This window comes from Aotus nancymaae, unplaced genomic scaffold, assembly GCF_030222135.1.
Source record: "Aotus nancymaae isolate 86718 unplaced genomic scaffold, 86718_ANA_hifiasm-v0.15.2.pri h1tg000030l, whole genome shotgun sequence".
NCBI lineage: Eukaryota > Metazoa > Chordata > Mammalia > Primates > Aotidae > Aotus > Aotus nancymaae.
In genome coordinates this window covers 4,982,319-5,006,324 of record NW_026988443.1, presented here as the reverse complement: position 1 = coordinate 5,006,324, position 24,006 = coordinate 4,982,319, and the positions used below count along the sequence as shown (strand labels likewise).

Sequence of the window (24,006 nt, the reverse complement as noted above, 5' to 3'; positions counted from 1 at the left end):
CATCTGCCTGCTGTACATTTTCTCAGAATTCTGCTGTTTTCCTCCATTAAAATTTTCTTTTTAGAAATTGTGGTAAAATACATGAGATAAAACTTACTGTCTTAACCATTTTAAATGCACAGTTCAGCAGAATCAGGCACATTCACGTTCTTGTGCAGCTGCCACCACCATCCATCTCCAGAGTTCTTTTCATTTCCCCAGGTGAAACTCTATTCCTGTTAAACGCTAACTCCCCATTCCCCCCACCCCCAAGCCCTGACAGCCACTATTCTACTGTCTGTATGAATTTGACCACTGCAGGTAGGACCTCACGTGAGTGGCGTCATACAATAGTTGTCTTTTTGCACCTGGCTTGTATCCCTTTGCATAATGTCCTCAAGGTTCATCCAACTTGTAGCATATATCAGAATTTCCTCCCTTTTCTTTGACTTAATTTTTTATTTTTTGAGGCAGGGTCTCATTCTGTTGTCTAGACTGGAGTGCAGTGGTGTGATCATGGCTCACTGCAGCCTCGACTTCCTGGCTCAAGCGATTCTCCTGCCTCAGCTTCCCAAGTAGCTGGGACTCCAGGTACATGCTACCGTGTCCAGCCAATTAAAAATATTTTTTTTGGTGGGTGGAGATGAGGTCTCACTCTGTTGCCCAGGCTGGTCTCAAACTCCAGGGGTCAAGCAGTCCTCCTGCCTTGGCCTCCCAAAGTGCTGGGATTACAGTCCTGAGCCACTGTGCCCAGGAAAATTCGTTTTTATTATAGTAAAATATATGTCACAGGAAATTTATCATTTTGACCATTTGCATGTCCAGTTCAGTGGTGTTAAGTACAGTACATTCACCTTTCCATGCAGCCACCACCACCATCCATCTCCAGAACGTTTTCATCTTCCCAGAATGAGACGATACTCCCATTAAACACAAGCTCCTCATGGCCTTTTTCCCAGGCCTTGGCAAACACCGTTCTACCCAGTTTTTTCTTTCACTTAATTAAAGAGAGGTCCCGTTGCTGGCTCATGGGGTTGCTCCTCTATGCGGCGGCCTTTTTGCATACATTGGATTGAGGTGATGGTAGAGAAAGGGAACCAAGAATCGGGTTGTAGGAAGAAAAGGGGTGGAGGCACTCAGCCGGGCATGGTGGCTTACACCTGTAATCCGAGCACTTCGAGAGACCGAGGTGGGCAGATCACTTGAGGTCAGGAGTTTGAGACCAGCCTGGCCACCATGGTGAAACCCCGTCTCTACTAAAAATAAAATTAAAAAAAAAGTTAGCTGGGCGTGGTAGTGCATGCCTGTAGTCCCAGCTACTGGAGGAGGCTGAGGCAGGGAGGCGGAGGTTGCAGTGAGCCGAGATCGTGCCACTGCACTCCAGCCTGGGGGACAGAGCAACACTCCATCTCAAAAAAAAAAAAAAAAGAAAAAAAAAGAAAGAGATAGAGGTGCAAGGGAGGTTTCATGCTGGGCATCCTATCCACAGACCTCAGCAGCCCTGCTGGATCCAGCCAGTTCCTTTCCACCAAGAACTTGGTCTTTGGAGCCATCTCCATGCTGTAGATCCACCGGCAAGCTTTGTAGCTTTCCCCCATTCCCACTGATGCTGAACGTCCTCAGTGAGCCCATTCAGGCCACGATTCTGTGTTGGGTCTTGCACGCACCTTCCACGGTCCTTTTCTGTAACATCACAGTTCTGGCAATGAACTTCGATGTTTTGCCATGACCTTGGATTTAAGCCTCCACTCTGCAGGACCTCGTGAGCTCAGTCCCAGCCTGCCTTCCTTTTTAAGGCTGAATCATAGTCCACTGTGTTTACCCTTTCCTCTGTTGGTGGACATTGGGTTGCTTTATTTTTTTTCAGGAACGGTCATACTGCTTTCCATGTAAAACACTGTCATGTTTTTAAGGCTTATCTGCTGGTGGAGTGAGTGGGACCCTGTGCAGCGCGGTCTTCTCTTGCACTGGCCCAGATGGAGAGGACCGGCGGTGAGAGGCTGCATGTTTGGGAGTGGCTCTCAGGTTCCCCGCGGCAGGGCATGGGAGCGAGGTTCGTCCGTGGGGTTGGGGGCTCTTGCCATCTTCCGCACAGACATCTCCCTTTGGCCTGAGAAGAGCACATCGACCTCCTTCCTCTTGCAGTTTGGCTGTGGGAGTGGGTGACTCACAGACACAGCCCCTTTCCTGTCTCCTCCTGTCCCTGGGGCCAGCAGGCTGCCTCAGCTGTGAGACTTTCTGGACTAGGGGCCGTAGGAGGAGAGAGGGAGCTCTCTGCTGAGTGGTGTCTGGTCGCCAGACGTGGTGATAGAAATGTTTTAAACCTTAAACGAGCCGCCCAGCAAATGCCGGGAAGGAAGGAACTGGCTGGTCTGATCTGTGGTCTTCTGTTCGTTTGCGGTGACATGGATGGGACAACAGGATTGGGTGGAAACCGACCCTTTGGAAAACAAAAATTATGAACACAGCCATAAAGATGAACAACTAGCTGCCGCCCCCAAGTGCGGCTGACTCGTGTAGACATCATGTTGAGCAAAGGAAGCAGAGGCAGCAGAGAAGAGGGTGCATGTGTCCGTTCCTGTGATGCTGGAGAGCAGCAGAGTGCATGTCTGTGATAGAGACGAAGAAGTGACTGCCTTCGGAGGGGCGCGTGGGAATCTACTCGGGTGTAGGGAGTGTCTCATATCTTGATTTATGTGCTCATTTATGTAAAACTTTGCTGTCCAGCAAGGCAAAGCCCCACCTCTAGCAAAAATACAAAAATCAGCCAGGTGTGGTGGCATGTATCTGTAGTCCCATCTACTCAGGAGGCTGAGCTGGGAGGATTATCTGAGCCTGGGACGTAGAGGCTGACATGAGCCATCATTGCACCACTGTACTGCAGCCTGGGCAACAGAGTGAGACCCTGTCTCAAAAAAAGAAAAAAACAATACAATAAATAATAACAAAAAATACCCAGTGTCACCTAATTTGCTTTAGATTTGAGAGTGCAACCCGAATAAGAAAGGGATGCTGGGCATAGTGGCTCATGCCTGTAATCCCAGTGCTTTGGGAGGCTGAGGAAGGAGGCTCACTTTAGGCCAGGAGTTTGAGACTAGCCTGGGTGACATAGCAAGACTCCCTCTCTACTAAAAATCCAACAGTTAGTCAGACGTGGTGGCACATGCCTGTAAATCCCAGCTACTCAGGAGGCTGAAGTGGGAGGACCGCTTGAGCCTAGGAGTCTGAGGCTGCAGTGAGCTATGATCACAAAAGGGATGTGAAAAGAAACCGATGAGATTGAACATTTTCATTTCCGTGATGTGGAGGTTGTGGGCTTTTTACTTGGCTCATTTCCCCTCAATTATTAGAATAAGATCTTCCAAGACCAAGCGTTGGGCTGGTTGCCTGGGCCCAGCCAGCCTTCAGATGGGGTGTTGAAGATAAGAGTCAAAGGGCCCCACAGAGGCCGTTCCCGAGAGTGGAAGGTACTGGGAGACTCTGGAGGGTCCTTGCACACCCTGAGTGACAGCTGCCAGCCCTCCAGTCCTCCCCTCTGCACTTGGAGAGTAAGGCTCGGGCCTTGTTATGCTGGGGAAATTGTTCTAGAATGAGGTCTGAGATGCCCATCTTTTCTTCTTCCTGGCCTGATCTCATCAAATTGCTTGACCCTGTGAGCATTAGTCCTCTTGTCCAGACACAGACATGGTCATTCCTGCCTCACCAGCCTCACAGGGGGTTGGGAAGCTCACTCGGGGTCTTTGTGCCCTGCGAAGGGCTGGCCACAGGCTTCTGAGTGGGGCAGTCTGTCTGGGCGCCATGGGCTCCTGCAGCCAGAGATGGAGGGAAGACGTGGGGAAAGGTGGATACTGCCTGAGCGTAGGCCATCCGCAGAGGCCGGCTTCCTTCTGGGGTGTCTGGGGCCTGCACCATGCCTAATATAACCTGGTGTGGGGATTGTGATTCACAGGCCTCTCCCAGTAGGGCTGGCGGTTCTGAACATAATGCTACCCTAGGTGTCTGAGCACGGAGGCTCAGCCTGCTCGGCCTCAACGCCTTTGCTGAGCAGCTTTTAAATACAGATTTGGGCTGAGTGAAGTGGCTCATACCCTTAATCCCAGCATTTTCGGAGGCCAAGGCGGGAGGATCACTTGAAGTCAGGAGTTTGAGACCATCCTGGGCAACATAGTAAGGCGTCTTCTCTACAGTTTTTTTTTCTTTTTTTTTTTTTTTTTAAATTAACCTGCCATGCTCCTGTAGTCGTAGCTACTTGGGAGGCTGAGGTGGGAGGATCACTTGAGTGCAGGAGTTGGAGGCTGCTGCAGTGAGCTATGATCATGCCACTGTACTCCAGCCTGGGCAATTGAATGATACCCTCTCTCTGTCTCTCTCTCTTTTTGAAGGATTGTTTGTTTATGTATTCCCTCTTAAGCTTTATTTGAACACTGTTACTGTGCTTTGGGTGCAGTGCGGAGGTGAACAGTATTCAGAATTAGCTGGTTAGTGGGAGAAGAGGAGGGAGGAAATGGCGGAGGGAGCTGCCATTTTCTCAGCGCCCACGCTGTGCCTGTCTGGGTGCGGGAGAGCCCCATACACATTGCTGCATTTACTCTTCACGGTAGCCCTGGGAGGTGGTTTTTGTGGCTCCTGTTTTGCAGGTGAGGAAACCAGTTCGATTGGACTGAGTCTTTGCTACTCAGAGTGTGGTCCTGGGACCAGCGTCGTCCTCCTCACTGGGAGCTTCTAGGAACGCACAATCTTGGGTTTCCTCCCAGACTTTGCTGCGTCTGAGCAGGCCTGCTGAGGATCCGATCCAGGTGTAGGGTGAAGGCCCTGCCGAGATGCGGGAGCAGCCTGGCACAGGCCAGGTTTGCTTTCCCCTGTCACGTGGCCTCCTCAGTTGTAGCAATGGCAATCAGAATGCAGCTGTTGGCAGCGATCGTGCCCAGTGCTGTGCAGGACCCTTCATGGTTTCTTGCATCTAACCCCTAGCAGCCCTATGAGGAAGGCACTGTCATCATCTCCCTTTATTGCTGGGGAGACCCAGGTCGCAGAGTGGGCAAGTGACCTGGGTTGAACCTCTCTCAGGTCATGTTTGGAAGGCAAAGGGCTTTCTCAGAGTGTGTGTGTGTGCATATGCATGTGTATACGTGTGTGTGCACATGTGTGTGAATGGATGGATATGTGTGTCCATGTGGGTGTGTGCATGGGTGTGTGCGTGTGCGCATGTGTGTGTGTGCATGTGTGTGTGTGTGCATATGCATGTGTATATGTGTGTATATGTGTGCATGTGTGTGAATGGATGGATATGTGTACGCATGTGGGTGTGTGCATGTGTGTGTGTGCGTGTGTGCGTGTGCACATGTGGGTGTGTGTGCATGTGGGTGTGTGTGCGCATGTGTGTGTGTGCATGTGGGTGTGTGTGCACGCATGTGGGTGTGTGCATGTGTGTGTGTGTGCACATGTGGGTGTGGGTGTGCGCATGTGGGTGTGTTGGAGGGAGGCGCTGGTGATGGCACAGCAGGGGGAGTTTGGGGAGATGACTCTTGGGTAGTCTGGGGAGAAGTCAGTGGGGTGAAGGGGACCCCAGCCACCGCCTGTGGGGTGCTGTCCTGAGTTTCAGGGGGAGATTTTCTGGCTTTTCCTTCAGGAGTCAGGTCCATGCCCCCTCCTGTGGGAAGCCCTCCCTCATTCTCTGCTCATTCCGAGTTCAATCTGTGCTCCCATCTTGTGCCGCTTGCCCTCGTCACATTGTCTGATGTGTGTTTCTCCATTTCTGGATAAATGGTGAGGTCCCTGGAGGCAGGACCTTGTCTTGGTCATCTTCATATCCTCTGTCCCCAGGACAGTTGGCTTTTCTTCACTCATTCATTTATAAAAATATACTGGAGGCCTGTTGTGTGCTGAGCCCCGACTCAGGTGCTGATGGGTCCGTGGTAATAAGACAGATAGGATTCCTGATCCCCTAGAGTATATGCTAGAGAGGAAAGCTCTTACGGAAGGGTGACAAATTTATTCATTAGTTCATCCATCTACCCATTCATTAATCCATCCATCTACCCACGCCACCCACCCATCCACCCATCCATTCATCCACCCACCTATCCACCCATCTACCTATCCATCCATTCATCAACCCATCCACCCACCCACCCATCCACCCACCCACCCACCCATCCACTCATACATCCACCCACCCATCCACCCATACATCCACCCATCTACTCATCTGTCTATTCATCAGCCCATCCACCCACCCATCCACCCATTCATCCACCCATCTACCCATCCGTCTACCCATCTACTCATCCATACATTCATCAGTCCATCCACTCACCCACCCATCCACCCATACATCCACCCATCTACCCATCCATCCATTCATCAACCTATCCACCCGCCCATCTATCCACCTACCCACGCATCCATCCACCCTCCCTTCCACCCGTCTACCCATCCATCCATTCATCAACCCATCCACCCACTCCTCCACCCCTCCATCCATCCATTCACTGGGCAAACACTGGACACTGGAGTTACAGTGTAAGCAAGTCCAAAGTGATTCTGGCTCTTGGATCTACAGCCCAGGGGAACACCCACAACTTGAAATCTCTCTGAAGAGAACCAGGGCCAAAGGGCAGGTGCAGCAGGGACCCCGACCTCATCTGCGCAGACAGGGCCACCTCCTGTGACGTCTGAAGGAGGTTTTGTAATTACACAGAAAAGGACTTTACACTTGGAATGTTAGGCACCCAACACATTCCAAACTCACAACACTTCAGAGTTTGGGGATCTTAACTCTAAGCCGGCACAGTGGTTAAAAGCAGGAAGGGTCAGTGTGTCTGGATTTGCAGGAGTGCAACTCTATGCTTTACAACAGCCATTGCCCTGCAAAGCGCACCCCTGGCTGAGAACTCTCATGAGTACCTGCTGCTCCTGAGCCTGCTGTGGTCCCGCCAGGGTTGTCTGTTAGGGCCTGTAGCACCTGGTCTGTAAGCTGACCCTGGGCTGGCTCGATGTCACCCTCCAGCCATTTGCTGGCTCTTGGGTTGCACTGCATCTAGGCAAGGGGATAGCAAGCTTTCCTTTTATTTTAAAAATGGTTTTATTGCAAAATGAAACAGATCTAGTGAAACCCACAAAGTAGAACTTAGTGAATATTTGTAAGGTGAACGCCATTGAAACCACTTCCCAGGTCTAGAAATAGTACTTTGCAAGCTGCTTCCGAAGCCCTATCTTTGTTCCCCATCCTTTCTTCTTCCAGAAAGAACCGCTAGCTTGACTTTTATGGTGATCACTCCCTTGCTTTTGCTTTCAAGTTCTGTCACTCACGTGTGTACCCCTTGCCATTCTTTAAGGAATATGGGAGGCGGAGGTGGGTGGATCACTTGAGGCCAGGAGTTCTAGACCAGCCTGGCTAGCATGGCGAAACCCTGTCTTTACTAAAAATAAAAAAATTAGCCGGACATTGTTGCGGTCACCTGTAATCCCAGCTACTCTGGAGGCTGAGGCAGGAGAATTGATTCCCAGCGGGTGGAGGTTGCAGTGAGCCGAGGTTGTGCCACTGCACTTCAGCCAGGGTGGCAGAAAAAACAAAATCCTTTATAACAATTCCTGATCTGGAAGCTTCTGGTGTTTAGGCTCCTGGGCAAACCATTTTCCACCTTTGGCAGATGAAGGCAAGGCAGGAAGTGCCTACCACTTAGCAGGTGTCCACTCGGAGTTTGATGAGAGGCTGGAGAAGCCAGGGGTGTTTTACAGTCACCTGGGGAGGAGGTGCAGCGATTCTGAACCAGGGTGACCACAGCCAGACGGACCAACAGTGTGGAGGGGAGGAGCTGAGGGCGGCTCTGCGGGAGGGATTAACGTGCACGGGGAGAGGAGAGGAGGAGCTGTGAGTCATTGTTTCTTTCCCCTTCAGTACACTGGGGGAAATTAATCTCGAACCTGCCATGGCAGGGAAACCTGAGTTTGCTGCTGGGGCTGTCTGGGGCACGTGGAGTGTTTGTCTTCGAGGCCATTCTTCATCAGAATTGGTGACAGGGGCATATTTCCTGCTGAGTCGGGCTCCTCACCTCACCCAAGGGGGATCTGGAGGCAGGTGGTCACGTGTCTGGCTTGGTTTGAGTGTCTACGATAGCTTGTGGAGATGTGATGATTTTAGAAATTGCGAACAGGTGAGTTCTATGGAAGAGGGCCATGGTGATTTTCAAATGCTGGGGAAACAGCGTTCAACTTTGGCATGGGCGTGGCAGTCCTCACCATGCAGGCGCTCCTCGTGCCCTGGAAACTTACTTCGAGCGAGTGGTTCATCAAGCCTTGCTGTTGGTAGGAGTAGGGGGCGGGGGCTGGTCTCCTTATTCCTCTAATCTTCTCTGCATGGGAACATGAGAGTGGTTATATGAACTCATTCCTGAAGGCTCGCTTTGCTAGAAGTTCAGACTACAGGAGATGTCAATGTAGTTTTAAGCTGAGTTGGGGAGAGCATCATGAACCTGTGGAATCTCCAATAGTACATGGAAACACGGGGAAAATGAGAATGGAAATTCTTGGCCTCATTGACAAGGAAGCATTGATTAAAAGTCTAGTTTTTGTCTTTGGTGTGGAGGGCACAGAAGTGTTGGATTCGATCCCAACAATGCACAGTGTAATGAAAAAGAAATAACTGTCATTGTGCATCGTGACAAGTAATTTATAAGAAAAACAAAACACTTGAGCGCAAGGCCAGTTGTCTGTTGCGTGTTAGTGACATGGAATGGGACTTCTCACCATAGTTAGGTGGGATTTCTGTCTTTTGGCAGGACTTTGGCTTTTCAAAGTGCCACACACTCTAGAAGAAAACAGAATGTTGCAGCCACGTGGACAGGGGCTCTGAGGCCTGCTCCTGTCTGCCCCCCTGCATGCTGGCTTCCCCACCCCCATCTCACAATGGACTTGTCCTCAGGGGTGCTCACAAGTGTCCAAACTCATCATGGGTATTTCCCCCTGTTCCTCAGCCCACCCGTGACCCCTGCCTTCTTGCCTGTGTGCCCTGGGAGGTAGTGATGGTTGCCACCTCCTCCCTTCCATGCAGGTGTGCCAGCTGGCGCTGGTGGCCTTTAGCAAGTGAGAGCTGGGCCGGATGAGGTAGTCTCTTAGGTCCCTTCCTACTTGAAGCTTCCTTGGGTCCAAGCTTAAGGGATGGCAGGGACCTTTTGAGCCATGCATTTGGTGGGAAGATGCCCCTGAAAGGTGCCACGGAGTCATCGATGGCAGCCCGGGTGCTCCTTGTCTTGGCCAGTGTTGGAACTCAGGGGAGGGGCCCGATTCTGTATCACTGTGGCGGGGACTGGCCTTCCAAAAGGCTGCTTTCCAAGCGCTCAATGATTGTGTTTTCATTCTAAGATGCATATTTTGTCAATGCCTAATATTTCTGAAATTGGGAAGCATTTTAGTGTCTGTATGTGTGTTTAGTGAAATGACAGTCCCTCCGAAGAGAGAGCTGTCATTAAGATGGTGGTGGGCCACGCACTCACAGCCTCATAGACCCCGGGGGTGATAGGCGGCCTGGGCTGATGCAGGCTGCTCCCAGGATTTGCATACCAAGCCCCAGACCTATGTGTCATAGCCGCAGCATGGCCGCTTAGGCCTCTTTCTGTACTCAAAGGAGGCGATCAACAGTGGACAGCAAGTCCATTCTGAAAACCCTTGACTTTGAAACCTTCCAGTCGTCTCTGTGGGCTCTCAGCTAATTTTGTTTAAACACTGCATTTACCTCCCCTCCCTCACTCACAAACCTTCAGTGGCTCCCTATTTCTTATACCGAAACCTTAAACTTGGCCTGGCTTTCAGTCTGGCCCCTGCATCATTCTTTTTGTACCTCAATCTGCCATTCACCCAGTTCCTTTCCAGAGGGAAGATTTCATAATCTCCTCTGAGGCAGGGCCGTTCTGACTACATTTTTTTTTTTTTTTTTGAGGCAGAGCCTCGCTCTGTCGCTAGGTGCCAGGCTGGAGTGCAGTGGCGTGATCTCGACTCACTGCAACCTCTGCCTCCCGGGTTCAAGCAATTTTCCTGCCTCAGCCTCTCAAAGTAGCTGGGACTACAGGTGCGTGCCACTATGTCCAGCTAATTTTTGTATTTTTAGTAGAGACTGGGTTTCACTATGTTGGCCAGGATGGTCTTGATCTCTTGACCACGTGATCTGCTCGCCTCGGCCTCCCAAAGTGCTAGGATTACAGGCGTGAGCCACCGCGCCCAGCTGACTCCACTTTTGATCCACAATGTCCCTGGCACAGAGTCTTCCTAGTGGCAGGCATTCCAGCAACACTTGCTGGCTGATGCGTTGATATGGCTGCAGCTCAGACCTGAAATCCTTTGGGCATTTTATTACCATCAGCATCTGGGTAGTATAACTTGAGGATTAACAGAGTTATAGGAGAAAACTCTAAGAATGGCTAATTATTATTATTTTTTAACCAACTACAATTTACAGAGGGTTCATAGAGCACAAAAGAGCACACCCTGTAAACGAGGGTTAATGAGAAAGCTTCCCGATAGCTCGTGCCTCATCAGCAACAGAACAGCGTGTAAATAAATCTAATTTCCCTCCAACTCAACTCGTCACAGGCTTAATTACCGCAGCCACAATGTGTGCATGTGTGTGTTTTTTTCATTAGCGAAAGAGGGTCATTATTAGCCATGTCTGGTAAGAATTATGATGAAGAGCCTGGCTCGCCCTCGATAGGTGTCCTCAGAGAGCAGAGAGGAACTTTCCTTGTGAACTCAAGAGTTCCCAATTAAGGTGGCTTGGAGGAAGCAGGAAGCGGCAAGCAGATTAGAAAACGATTACAGAAACGGGGAAAGCAGGTGAGGAGGCGGGAGGCTTGGAGGGGCTCGGTTAATGACCAAGGGAGGAAGGTTTTCTTCTTGGGGCTGCGCCTTCTTTCCCCCCGACATTGTCACTTTCCTGCCCATAAATCCCGGGGGCTCTGAAACCCCTCCTGAGGTCCTCACTTGCATTCTGGCTCCAGAGAGCTGAAAATGAGACTTGTACTTGTTGGGGGACAGGGCTTGACTGCTTCCAGCCACTTCTTTTCCATGGCTTTGCACAGCTCCCTCCCCTCCTGCCGAGGGGGGCAGCCAGGAAGAGTGTGGCGCTGCCACCGAGGAAGATGGCTGCACCAGCAGACTGTTGCAGTGAGTGTATTGTTCTAGAAATAAATAGCTGAAAACCCCGAGTCAGAAATTAGTTAACACAAAGGAAGTCGAACCCTACAGGCCAAGTTCCAATTGTCTGCAGGAAGTGCCCTGCCCAGGGGGCCCTTTGAGGGAGGATTTAAGTCCATTCTGCCTGGCACTCTACACAATGTTGGCAAAAAAAGTTTTTTCTTTCCTTCCGACCCCAGAACCCGAAGCCCCCCATAATGATTGTTCCTCAGTAAGCAGTGTAGGAGGCCGCACTTTGAGGTGCTAATACATCTCTAGTGATTCAGAAATGCAGGCAGCTTCTCCCGCTTGGTGCTGCTGTGCTCCGACTGCTCACACTGTCCATCCCTGTCTGTCCTGCAGCTGCAGCCCAAGCTGGCCCCCATCCCTCGCACCGGGCATAGGGCAGACCTGACAGCCTTCACAGCGGAAGTGGACCTGGAAGCCTCTTCTGGTGCTGAGGGTTCCCAGCACGTGTTCTTCTAGGCCCTGCTTGGATGCCTCCAGGGATGGGAGTGTCATCTCATTCCAAAGCAGCTTGATCCCCAGCGGCAGGCCTGATGATCACATTTACTGAGCACTTACTGAGTGCCAATAATTACTTAATTAAACAAACATTATTGAGAATCTCTTCTGGGCCAGGCACTGTGCTTGGCATTGGGGATTAATCAATGACCCTGGATGGAGATTTCCTGCCCTCTTGGAGCTTACATGGGATTGCATGCAGGACACAACTGATAAACTCGATGATGAGTGCTATGCAAACCAAAAGTTGGGGGAGAGAGGTCTTGGTCAGCCCGTGGGATCTGTTCTGTGCTCTGTGGCCTCCTGGAGCAAGTCCACTTGCTCTGTGGGCCACCGTCCTGTGGTCTCTAGGCAGTCTTTCTGGCCTCCCTGGGCTCCCCTTTGAAGATAGCCCCAAGCCCCACTCTCTGTCATGGTTGCTGACAGAGAGTGGGGAGGCTTGGAGAGATATCCAGGGCTAGAGTTCTCTGGTGATGATGCTATGGTCAGAAAGGGGGACCAGCCTGGCTCCCCCAGATCCTTACTATGTGAAATGGCTGGTACTGGTGCTGTGAATGCCCAGGTTGGTTATGCAAGGGTTTCTGTGGCTGGGGCTCCATCAGGAAGGGCTGCTGAAGATCCCCCAGGCCCAAGCCACATGGGGTCGGGGAGGACCACTGGTGTGCACCCCTCCCACAACTCCGGTGTAGAGTTCTTGCCTGGGGGCCATGGAAGCCAGGCGAGGCACCAGGCCACCCGTTTGAAATGCCTTCTTGGGCCACGTCATGGGCACAGTGTCCTGAATTGATTCCTGGCTTAGTGAATATCAGGTGGGAGAAAATGTGGCCACACAATTCTTTCTTCTGCAGGAGCTGGGTTTCGAGGTGAGCATCTTGCTATAGTGCAGGAGAGCCTGGGGTGGGCACTAGGGGTCCTGAGATGAGCTGCTTCCTGCCTTTGCTCCCTCCTTTCTGTGGGGTCTTGGCCAAGACCTCGCCCTCTCTGGGCTGCATGGGCTTCTTCACTGTCCTGCCTGGGTGGCACTCTGGGTTCTGAACCACTGAGCCTTAGCCTTGGAAGAAGAAAAACAGACTGTGGCTCCAGTGCACCTCTGGGGCAGACAGCCCCAAGCCCCACTCTCTGTCATGGTTGCTGAGCTGGCAGGGCTGACCCCATCATTATTTTGGGACGCAGAGGCCAAGCATGGGTGGTGCTGCTACTTTCTCTCCCAGCACGCAGAAGCCCAGCATGGGTTTGAAGATCATTTTCTCTTTAACAAATCAGAAGACCTGTTCTGGCTGAGGGATTCGAACCCAGGTCTGACCTTGCAGCTAGTGCCCCGGCCAGGGCACTTTGCATGGAACTGGGTGCATCTTGCTAACTCAGAACTCTCATGTTAGAAATGTTTCCCAAGAAGATGTGACCAGTTTAGGCTGGGTGCGGTGGCTCATGCGGACTCCCACCTCTGCCTCCCAAAGTGCTAGGATTACAAGGTGGGAGGATTGCTGGTGGCCAGGAGTTGGAGACCAGCTTGGGCAACATAGTAACACTTCATCTCTACAACAAATTTTTTAAAAAACTAGCCCAGTGTGGTGATGCTGGGGAGGCTGAGGTGGGAGGATCACTGGAGCCCAGGAGTTGGAGGCTGCAATGAGCTGTGATAGCACCGCTGCACTCCAGCCTGGGTAGCGGAGTGAGACCCTGTCTCATACGACCACAGCCAAAATAAACGATTTGACCAAGTTGAATTATTTTAAAATACGGAGTTTCTCAAACAGTCTTGTGTGTGACTTGAGCACCCGCAGTCTATCTTCAGTCTGGAGTTCCCATGTGTGCCTTGAATGGAGTTGTGTGCACTGACTCTGGGCCACTTGAGGGGCTCTCTCTCCCAGTGCCTTCTGATTTCAGGATTTGAGGGCATGTCCCGGGCCCTCCTCTGGACTTTTGTTGCCGTTGGGCCTCGGTCTCTCTGCTCTGTGCTGTAACACACTGGCCTCCGCTCGGTTCTTGGAGTGCCCGATGCTGCATGCCTCAGGTCCCTTTGTGCTCACTGTTCCCCATCACTGTGGCCATCGCCACCTGGTCCCCTGCAGCTTGGCCCACGCTGTCCCCCAGGGAGGCTCTCCCTCCCTCACCACCCCAGCTGGAGCTGGCTTCTTCCAGCCCCTGTCATGTCACCTTTTTTATTTCCTTGGATACTCTGATCACTCACAGAAATGATTTTGTTTCTCTATTTCTGCATCTTCTGTCTTTTTCCCCACTAGAGGGTAAACTCTCTGAGAGGATCCGTCCGCTTCATTCTTGGCTTTGTCCTAGGACAGCGCCTGGCATGTTGCAGGGTCTCTGTGAGTGTTTTCTGAGCACACAGATGGCCTTGAATGCTCCTGTGCCTCTCTTCTGGAGAGGAGCGTTCGGCTGGCCCCGGGGGCCTTGGCCCTCCTCCTGTGTCTGGCCGACACATCTTCTGTGACTCAGCACTGGCAGTTGGCAGAGACAGAGGAAGGTACCTCCCAGAGGAATCTGATTCCCAGAAACATCCAGCCCACTTCCCCCACCTGGGCTCCCCCAGGACACCCGAATGCAAGGACTTCTTGGAAACCCCCAACTTGGCCCCTGGAGAGCTTGGGGCTCCACATTTAAATGTTAGTGACAAAACCCAGGAAGCCACCAAATTTTGTGCCGAGGAAGGGGTATTGGTGGAGGAGGAAGAGGAGAGGAAGCCGCCTATTGAGAATTCCCAGAGTAGGAATTTCCTAAACTTCTCCCCAGATTATTGAGTGCAAGGAAGTGGCCCCCATGTGATTCACCCCGAGCAGGAGCATGATAGGTGAGCTTGCACTAGCCTGCACACATGTGAGTGACAGCCAGAGACGGCTGTTCTGCAAGGTGACAGGCTGATGGCTGCTTTCCCTTCAAGGTCAGCCTGGACCCTCCACCACATGGCCCTTTCCATCTGCACGGATGGACTGGGATGTCGCGGGAGTGGATGGTAGCAATGCAGACGCAGGTGTCCCCCTGAACCGCACCTCCAGAGACACATGCATGTGCGGGAGGGAAAATCTCCTTAACGCAAAGACTCCCAGGGTGAACCCATTTGCAAAGCAAGGAAACCCTTTCTAAGCTAGAAACCTCTCTCCCACTCCTCCCCAGTTCAGTACTGGGGCTCGTTCACAGTAGGAGTTTTGGACCGTGTGATTTCCCTCCAGACGAAGCTTTGAAGGCAGACTCTGAAAATGATCCCTGGAAGAGATGACCAAGGCCCAGGGTCGAGTGGAACAAAGTGTAGAAAGGTTACAGATCAGCGTGCGGTGCAGGATCCCAGTCGCACATGGCGATCACTGCGCATGTCCGTAAACACAGGCGAGGATGTGCGGAACCGCGCTCATCAAAGTGATCACAGCCCCAAGCTCTGGTGCTGAGGTTTCAGGTGATTTTCACTATTTTTCTTTATACTTTTCTGTATGGCTTGTATCTTTGACATCAGTCGCAGGTATCTTTGCAATCAGAAATAACAGTAAAGTTTCATTTTTTTCTGGGAAAGAAAGATACTCAGAAACACAGAAGCAGTTTTGGGGAGAAAGCGAGGTGAGACCACAGGCTGCTGAATGCACGCCCTGCATGCCTGTGGAGGTCAGGACCTGCAGTGCTTGTTGCAAGTGTGGGCAGGGCTCCCGGCATGGGCGTTTCTGGGGGTTGAGGGGCCTGGGTCATTCCTGGCTTAGCCCAGGGCTCCCATGGGACCTCACTTCTGGGGCTCCTGTCTCTGGTGAGGCTTGGTGCTGCCATATGCCCCGTGGGGTGGTACCTCTGCTTGAGAGGAGGTTGTTACTGTCTTGTGCTGTTTCGCCACCTTCCTCAGCTCTTTATTTATTGCCATGGAGATGGGATGGTAGCCCCTGGACTCCCTGAAAACCACATTGTCCGTGTGGAAAAGCTGCAGCCTGTGGTCACCTCTTTCTGCATGAGAGGTTTGTACACAGAGGGGCTCAGAATCTGGTATCCCAGGAAGCACCTCCATGCTCAGAAGGAGCACTGGTCTCTTGGAGGTTGGAACCCCTGTTCTACCATCCTCTAGCAGTGACCTTTCCCCCCTCAGGGCCTCAGTTTCCCCAGCTGTAGTAGTACCTCTGTCCTAGGGCAGGGGGGTCATAGGTGGGTACCCATCAAGATACTTTCCCGTTCTCCCATCCCTACATGGAAAAGGGGCTTCGCTGGAGAGATATCCAGAAACTGTTCTGAACTCTGAACTTGGCCATGTCTTGCATGTAGTAAGTGATCAGGTGACGTCACATGGTGCAATCTTAGCAACCAGCTCTTTTGATCTGCCAGTCGGCAGATGCTCTCCGATGGAGAGAGTTGGAGTAATTTTTTCCATTCGATGTGTGCTCCTGGAAGGGGGCCATGATGCGTTTTAGGCAGTACCTGGTTCTTCCTTCAATTAGGCCGTTTTCCATTCTCATCTCCCCAAAGGTGGTTTTCCAGGCTCAGCCATGACTCACAATCTCAGTCTACCCACAGGAGGATCAGAAAATTGGTGAGAAGTGATTTTCTTTTGAAACTCAGAGGTGGAAAATCTGCATTTACTTAAAAATGACTAACTTGGTGTTGTCCAGCTAGGGGGCTCGCCCAAGAAAGTCTGCTTTAAGGAATGGTGTGCATGACTTTAATCGTCTCAGTCTACATCCGTTCATCCATTCAACAAGGGGTTATTGTGCACCTACTGTGTGCCAGGTGCTGTTCTAGGTGCGGGGGATTCCACAGTGAGCAGATAGAAGTTCCTGCCCTGATAGAACAACATACTTAGGTCCTATTTGTTTATTTGTTTATAGAGGCACAAGGTCTCATTTATTGCCCAGGCTGGCCTTGAATTCTTGGGTGATCCTCCTGCCTCAGCCTCCCAAGTAGCTGGGACTACAAGTGAAAGCTGCTGTGCACCTCGGTATCATTTTTTTCAATCCCATCCCCTAACCAGGGCATTTACCACAGTGGAGGGAGGAAGGAGCACAGGGCTGGGTACTAACCCTGATTCTGCCACTAACTTGCCTTGCACACTAGGGACAATCTCTTGGGTCACAGATTCTGAGAAAGCGCTGGACTGGATCGGTTCCTTTCTTCAGCGCCTTCTTCATCTAAAATTTTATCATCTGAAAAATTTTAGTGACTCAGTAATGGTGTTTTGTTTTTAAATGAAATATATCAGATAAACAAAAGAGAATAATGGCCGTCCAGGATGTACCTTTCAGCTTAAGGAATTGTTCACCCAGCTGAGCGCCAAAGTGCCCTCCTCTTCCTGCCTCGCTAGGGCTTGGCATTCATCATTTCCCTGTATATCTTCCTTCTGGAAATATATATAAATGATATTTAAATACTGTTGGTATACATGTTTTAAAACAATATGGATGCCATAGTTTACCATATATATAGTTTATCTTTAGTAACTTGCTTTTTTCTCTCTCTCAACATTATGTTTGGAAGATTAATCTGTGTTGATACATGTAGCTGTTTCATTAATTTTAATTGCTGTGTTGTCCACTCTGTAAATGTACCGCAATCTATCTATTGATCTGCTGTTCATGGAGATGTAGATGCTATTTTTTTTGACTATTGCAAATCATTCTGCAGTGGATATTCTTAAAGCAGAATTTCACAAACAGGAGTTTTCTAGGATATAAACCTCTATGTGCAGTGACTGAGTCGAAGGGCGTGGCTCAAACTGCTGTCCCCCATCTCTATCTGCCAGCTCTGCTCTCCCCACTTTAAGGACCTTCTTTCCCAGTGACTCTAGCACGTCTCTGGATTGTATCTTAATGGCCCCACTTGGGTCATGGGCTGAGCTTGGAGGTTGGGGGAAAGGTCAGGAGGCTGCGGCCAGGGGTGCCACAACACCGTGGGGCTCTGCCCGGGGTAGACGGGCCTCAGCTGTTAGGAGGAAGTAGTTCTTTTGCTTCTTGCCCTGAGATGTCTTAGAAAGCACCCAGTTTTGGCTGGGCGTGGTGATTCATGCCTGTATTCACAGCACTTTGGGAGGCTGAAGCGGGCAGTTCACCTGAGGTCAGGAATTCGAGACCCACCTGGCCAGCAGGGCGAAACCCTATCTCTACTAAAAATGCAAAAATTAGCTGGGTATGGTGGTGGGTGCCTGTAGTCCCAGCTACTCAGAGGCTGAGGTAGGAGAATCTCTTGAACCCAGGAGATAGAGGTTGCAGTGAGCCGAGACCCTGACATTGCACTCCAGCCAGGTGATAGAGCGAGACTCCATCTCAAAAAAAAAAAAAAAGAAAGTACCCTGTCTTTTTGGAAATAACAGACAGTGGTGAGCAGATAAAAGAAGCCTGAGTTTGTGCTTCACTCTGATTGATAAGGACAATCCCAGGCCATGATCTTTAGCTTGTCCTCTTTTGAGGTGGGGAAACTGAGGCTTGATGAGTCTAAGCAGATCCCCTGAGACGTCTGAGCCCAGGAATATGCTCTGCTCTTTATCTCACACTTTCTTCCTACACCAATTGGCCCGGTGGTTCCTTTAACGGTGCCTGAAATCAATCCTGTCCTTTTACAGGTGGGAAAACCGAACCTGAACAGCAAGGGCCAACATTGCATTCCACTTAGAGAATGCCCTCCACACACAGTTGATGTAGGATGTTGTTATAGATGGGGAAACTGAGGCTCAGGGAGAGGAATTGACTGGCCTGAGGTCATGCCAAGAGTTAGGGACAACACTCAGATGAAATTCACACCTCCTCAGATCCCCCCAACCTGTCCTCATTTTACAGTATTTCTCTGCCCTGAGGAAGCTGGTGTTGTGTCGCATATCCCAGTTGGACCTTCGATGGGCTGAGGAGATAGTTCACTGGGTCCTGGTCCTCTTAGCTCCATCCCTGTGGGCTCCCCATAGAGAGTCCTTTCCTGCCTTTGATGCAAATTCTTGCACTTTCCCGATAATATTCTGGGCTCTTCTTAACGCAAGGGGGTCAGCGGCAAGGCATCTCAGCAATTTATAATTCTTGAAAATTCTGTTTGGTGACACGAGTCAGCATTTAATAGACACCCTGCCACCTCCTCTCTCCCTATTGTGACAAGCTCATGGCAGAATCCTTTTGAGACTAAGGGTAATTGCACCACGCTGCGAACGGGAAGACCACGTCGCGCTCGAGTGCGCCTCAAAAACGTCTTCACAATAGACAGTCAGGTACGAGTTTGCTGGGCTTCAAGGTAATGATTTAAACTTAATTTGACCCTTGATGAGGGAGCCCATGTTTCTGATCGGATGCAGTCTTTCAGTTTGGGCTTGCCTGCCATGCCTTCAATAGTAGCACAAATAATTCCTTCATAACAAGTGCCTTTCAGAGGATGTCTGCTGCTGACAGCTAATATAGAATTATTGCCCCTGAATGCATTTCTGTAATTACTTCCCAGAGATCTGTCTTTGTGTTAGAAGACATTTCGCACTTTAGTAACATAAGTGTTTTGGGAGAGCACGAGCAATAATTATAAACAGTCTTTCCGTGAAAATAAACCTAAAAAAATTATAAAAGCTAATGCTAAAATTGGTTAGAGCCAGGGAGGAATTTCATTTGAATTTGATTCATGTATATTTATTCCGAGTATAATAACCTTTCCTGCGTGGAAACTTTTTTTTTTAAACAAAAGCAATAATGATACAAAGAGCCCGCTTTCTAATTTTTGAGCCAGACCGAAATGGAAAACTGATTAAAAGTGACAAGTTACTTGAGAATGAAGAAAGAAGCCCAATCGTGGAGCCCTGATAGGAGACATTTGCGGTAATGGAAAATGAAATGATTCACAGTGTGATCAATAAAAAATTAGCAGCATTTAATAAAAGGTTTCTGCCTCATGTTGACTAAAGAACATCACCAGCAGTTTGAAATCCGAGTTAAGTGACGGTTTGAGGAGGAGCCTGGGGGTGGCGAGTGGGGTGTGGGGTGTGCGTGTGCATATAGATCACATCGATATTGGCCATCAGGCAGAGGCAGCCAGGCCCCTGGGGTGGGTCTGGAAGTTTCCTTGGCACGGCCCACTTGACCTTTAGCCTGTGGCTAATACCCCCATGTCTATGCGTCTCTTTGCCTAGGAATGTGAATCCAGGGGTCCTAGGCCATCAAGCAGGCCTTGCTGTCATTGGCTGAGGAGTCCGAGTGTAGTCCCCCATCAAAACCCTGACCCCAAGCTGGGGACACCCTGCCTGGCCACCTGTGTGCTGAGCATGGGGACACCCACCTGGCCGCGAGTGTGCTGAGTGTGGGGACACCCCGCCTGGCTGTGTGTGTGCTGGGCCTGGGGACACCCCGCCTGGCTGCTTGTGTGCTGGACCTGGGGACACCCCGCCTGGCCGTGTGTATGCTGAGTGTGGGGACACCCTGCCTGGCAGCGTGTGTATTGTGTGTGGGGACGCCATGCTGCCCAGGCCATTGGCTTTGTTCTGTGGCCTGCTTTCAGAATCTGGGTTTCTGGAGACATCCAGGAATGTCTTACAGCCCACTTTTGGGGCTCCAAACACCCTCCTGGAGACTGACGGGAAGTCAGCAGAAAGACGGCAGACCTGAGCAAGTGGATGAGGTTAAGTGGTGGGGGGACCCCCAGGGTCTCCTGGAGGAGTCCACTGCTCACATGGGTCCTTGGAGGTGGGCTGAGGCTGCCGCCCTCCTCCGGGAAGTGGGTGCCTAGATGGGGGTTTGCTGGGAGCGGCTCCTTGGAATCTGCATGTGCTCCTCCCTGGGTGGGACAGCTCGGGAAAGCCACTCCACGAGGCCTGCTCCCTTTTCTCCAGGCGCCACTTCCGTATTCCCTGCAACGTGGCTGTGCACCAGGCTGTCTCCATGCCTGGCAACTGGTTAATTTTTAAAGGCTTTTTGTGGAGCCTCTGCACTGTGGCTGGAGGGAGAGGGGGCTCCCCTGGCCCTCCAGGCCCATCTGGAGGCTTGTTGGTGGGAAGGTCATTGGTGGGAAGAGAGCTGCTGGCTTTTGGGTTACAGTAGAGGCTCTGGAGCCGGTCTGGGGAGTCCCTGAGCCTCCTGTGTCCCGGTGCAGCAGGCAGGACCAGAGCCCTGCTTTGGGCTTCATTCCTGATGTCTCATCCCTTCCAGGAGATACAGACTTGTGGCTAGATCTTTAAATGTCAGAGTGGGAAGGGCCCTTCCAGACTGCTTCTTCAACACATCCTATTAATCACGTGCTGTGTACCAGGCCCTATGCTCGGTGCTGAGGGTGTCAGGGGGGAAGCAGAGTGAACAGAACTGATGCGGACCTGCCTGCCTGGAGCTTGTGTGCCCAGGAACTTTGCATATCCTGCAAATAAAATCATGAGACTGCTATGATAAGTGGGGAGGGAGAGGTGCCCAGCTTGCTCCCAGAGCTCACAGCGGGGCCTGATCCTGTGGGGGTGCAGATTCACTGAGCTGAGGCCTGGACAGCGAGGAGGAGTTGAGGAGTTGGCCGGGTGAACTTTTGCACACTTTCTACTTTGACAGTGAGGCTCTTTCTGCAAAGCGCTGTGCTGGGATCCTGGCGTGGAAGGCAGGCAGCAGCAGGGCTCCCTGGGTGTGGAAGTGTTGCCTTGGAGTTCTGCCCTCAGGCCTGCCCCTGGCACAGTGTTGAACTGCTAAAGTGCATGGTTTTAAAAATTGCTTCTCTGTGGTCCATGCCTTAATTTTCAGATCGGGCAGCTGAGGCCCAGAGAGGGCACGCCTTGCCCGGAATGCACAGTGATCATGCGTGGCCCCTGGGCTCCGGGTTTCCGTCCACATCGCCTCTGTTTATCCTTGCCTCTGAGCCAAACTCCATTAGCCTGGCTACTGGTTCGGTTTTTAGGGGTACAGATCCCTCCTCTCCCCGCTTTTCTTCCCCTAACCGGGATCCTCTTTCTGCAGCCACAAGGCGGGTGATCTGCACCCCAGCATCCTCGCCTTGAGTTCTGCTCCAGGACTGAGAGCAATTAGGAGTGTCAGGCTCTGGCACTGGCCACAAATTAGCTGGATTTATCGAGCTCCCCACGCTGCCCAACCATCCTCCCTCCTCTGTCCACCGCCGGCCCTGCTCCCCCATCTCCCCCTTTCCAGAGACAAAACATGACAGCAAGGAGAGGGCAGAATGGTCACTGCCTCAGGAGGTCACGAGGAGGTAACAGTGCACAATTTTCATGGTTCCAGGGTGGCTTTGTCCAACTGCTCTTCATTACTGCACGCGGCGAGATCAGTTTTATTAAGATTGTAAGGCTTGGAAGAGTGACACCGTTAACTACTCGCTGGAAAAATAGATTTGTTTTTTCTTGCAGGGGGTGTCTGTGGTTTATTTTTCTCCCCCTGCTTCCCTCCCCTCTTTTTCCCTCCCTCTCATCTGCCTTCTTTCCTTTCCACTCATTCCTGACCCACTGTAGTTGAGAGCCGAGTGCAAGTGTCTGTGAGGTGGGGAAGCTGCCATCTTTCTTTACCTTCCTGGATTGTGTTTAGCATCTGAGCCCTGCAGGGAGGTTACAGTCATTCATTCCTGCATTTGTGGAACACTCATAAAAAACAAGGTGCTTGTGACCAAATGTCAGCCTCTCCTGTCATGGAGCTGTGCATGGTTCTTTCATGTGTTTGCATCTAGAACAGGGGCTGGCTCATAGTAGGTGCTCAGTAAATGTTTGTTGACTGATTGGAGATGTAGAGGATATGTGACTGATGTGGTTCCAGCATTTAGGGAGCTCACTGCTGACCAGGGCCTAGGGAGCAGACGCCTGGAGTGAGGTCACCCGGAAGGTGGCCCCATAGGGAGCTCTTACAACATGAGTACCATCCTCATTTTCTAGGTGAGGAAACTGAGTCTCAGAAGTACAATCAGCCAAGGTCTCGCACAAAAATGGACTTGAACTCAGGTCCTAAATCTCTAAAGAAGAGACACTGTCATCTCTGCTCAGGGACCCCTCTGTCTGATGAGGAATAAGCAGATGACCCTGTGCTCTAGGGACTCTGGGGGGCTCTTGCTGGACACAGTCCATGGCAGAGACCCTCAGTGGGAAGCCCCAGGCTGCACTAGCCCTCCAAGGAGTGTGTTTAGCCCATACTGTTTTCAGTATGTTTAGCCCATACCGTTTTCTTTTTTTGAGACGGAGTCTCGCAGTGTCACCCAGGCTGGAGTGCAATGGTGCAGTCTTGGCTCACTGCAACCTCCGCCTCCCGGGTTCATGCAATTCTCCTGCCTCAGCCTCCTGAGTAGCTGGGATTACAGGTGCACACCACCACACCGGCTAATTTTTTGTATTTTTAGTAGAGACGGGGTTTCACTATGTTGGCCAGATTAGTCTCGAACTCCTGACCTCATGGTCTACCCTCCTTGGCCTCCCAAAGTGCTGGGATTACAGGTGTGACCCATCGCACCTGGCCCCATACTGTGTTTCTTAAAACTTAAAGTCTACTGACTTTTAGAAATCCAGAGATTTTATATAGAGTGGTAGATTTCCTTCTCTTTTTTTCTTTTCTTTCTTTCTTTCTTTCTTTTTTTTTTGAGACAGTCTTACTCTGTTGCCCAGGCTGGAGTGCAGTGGCGTGATGTTGGTCACTACAACCTGTGCCTCCTGGGTTCAGTTCAAATGATTCTCCTGCCTCAGTCTCCTGAGTAGTTGAGATTACAGGCATGAGGCACAATGCCCAGCTAACTTTTTAAATTTTTTTATTTTTAGTAGAGATGAGGTTTTATTATGTTGGCCATGCTGGTCTCGAACTCGTGACCTCAAATGATTCACCCACCTCGGCCTCCCAAAGTGCTGGGATCACAGGCATGAGACATGGATTTCCTTCTTAAAAAAGAAAGCAGCAGATGTGTTTGCACTACTGACCATCTAGAGGAGTTGAGCCCCTTCCCTGCATGGGCTCCTGTGCGTTCCCTCCACACCCCATTCACCTGTACATTCATTTATATAATTCGTGTGGTGGTGGTGGTGGGGGAACTGGAGTTGAGAGCTTCTCTCCACTGGTTATCCGAGTGACTGAGGGGACAGTCTAAGCCATCGGAGCCTCAGTTTTGCCCTCTGTAAAATAGGCTTGTTGGTAATGTCTCCCTTAGGGTGGCCAGGGGTCACAAGACGAAGGATACGAATGAATTGGAAGGTCTGGCCTGAATGAGGTGATTGCCATCACACTGCTAATCCTTTAGATTCTAGATTTCCTGACAACTGAAGATATGTTCTCTGGAAGGTTCTAGTTATTTCCGTGGACCTTTGCAGAGGGTTGTCCTGTATCCAGTCCCTCATGGCCAGCCAGGACGGAGCGGCGCAGCACCGAGGTCAGGTTCAGTGTCTCCGATGGGCCTTGGCTTGAAATTCTGTCCACAGAGCCATGGGCAGTGACGGGGACACCGGGGCTC

General features: G+C 51.0%; 1 protein-coding gene across 3 annotated transcripts in view; it reads left to right on the top strand.

Moving 5' to 3' along the window:
* Positions 1 to 24,006, top strand: part of ZNF423 (zinc finger protein 423) — a 359,963-nt gene that overhangs the window by 88,948 nt on the left and 247,009 nt on the right. Inside the window, exon 1 of one of the 3 annotated variants that reach the window (XM_012472246.3) lies at positions 10,725 to 10,806. The exons of the other annotated variants lie outside the window; for them this stretch is intronic. The gene's annotated coding sequence lies outside the window, so the exon portion shown is untranslated. Of the gene's footprint in view, positions 1 to 10,724; positions 10,807 to 24,006 lie in introns of those variants that run through there. 3 annotated transcript variants of the gene reach the window in all.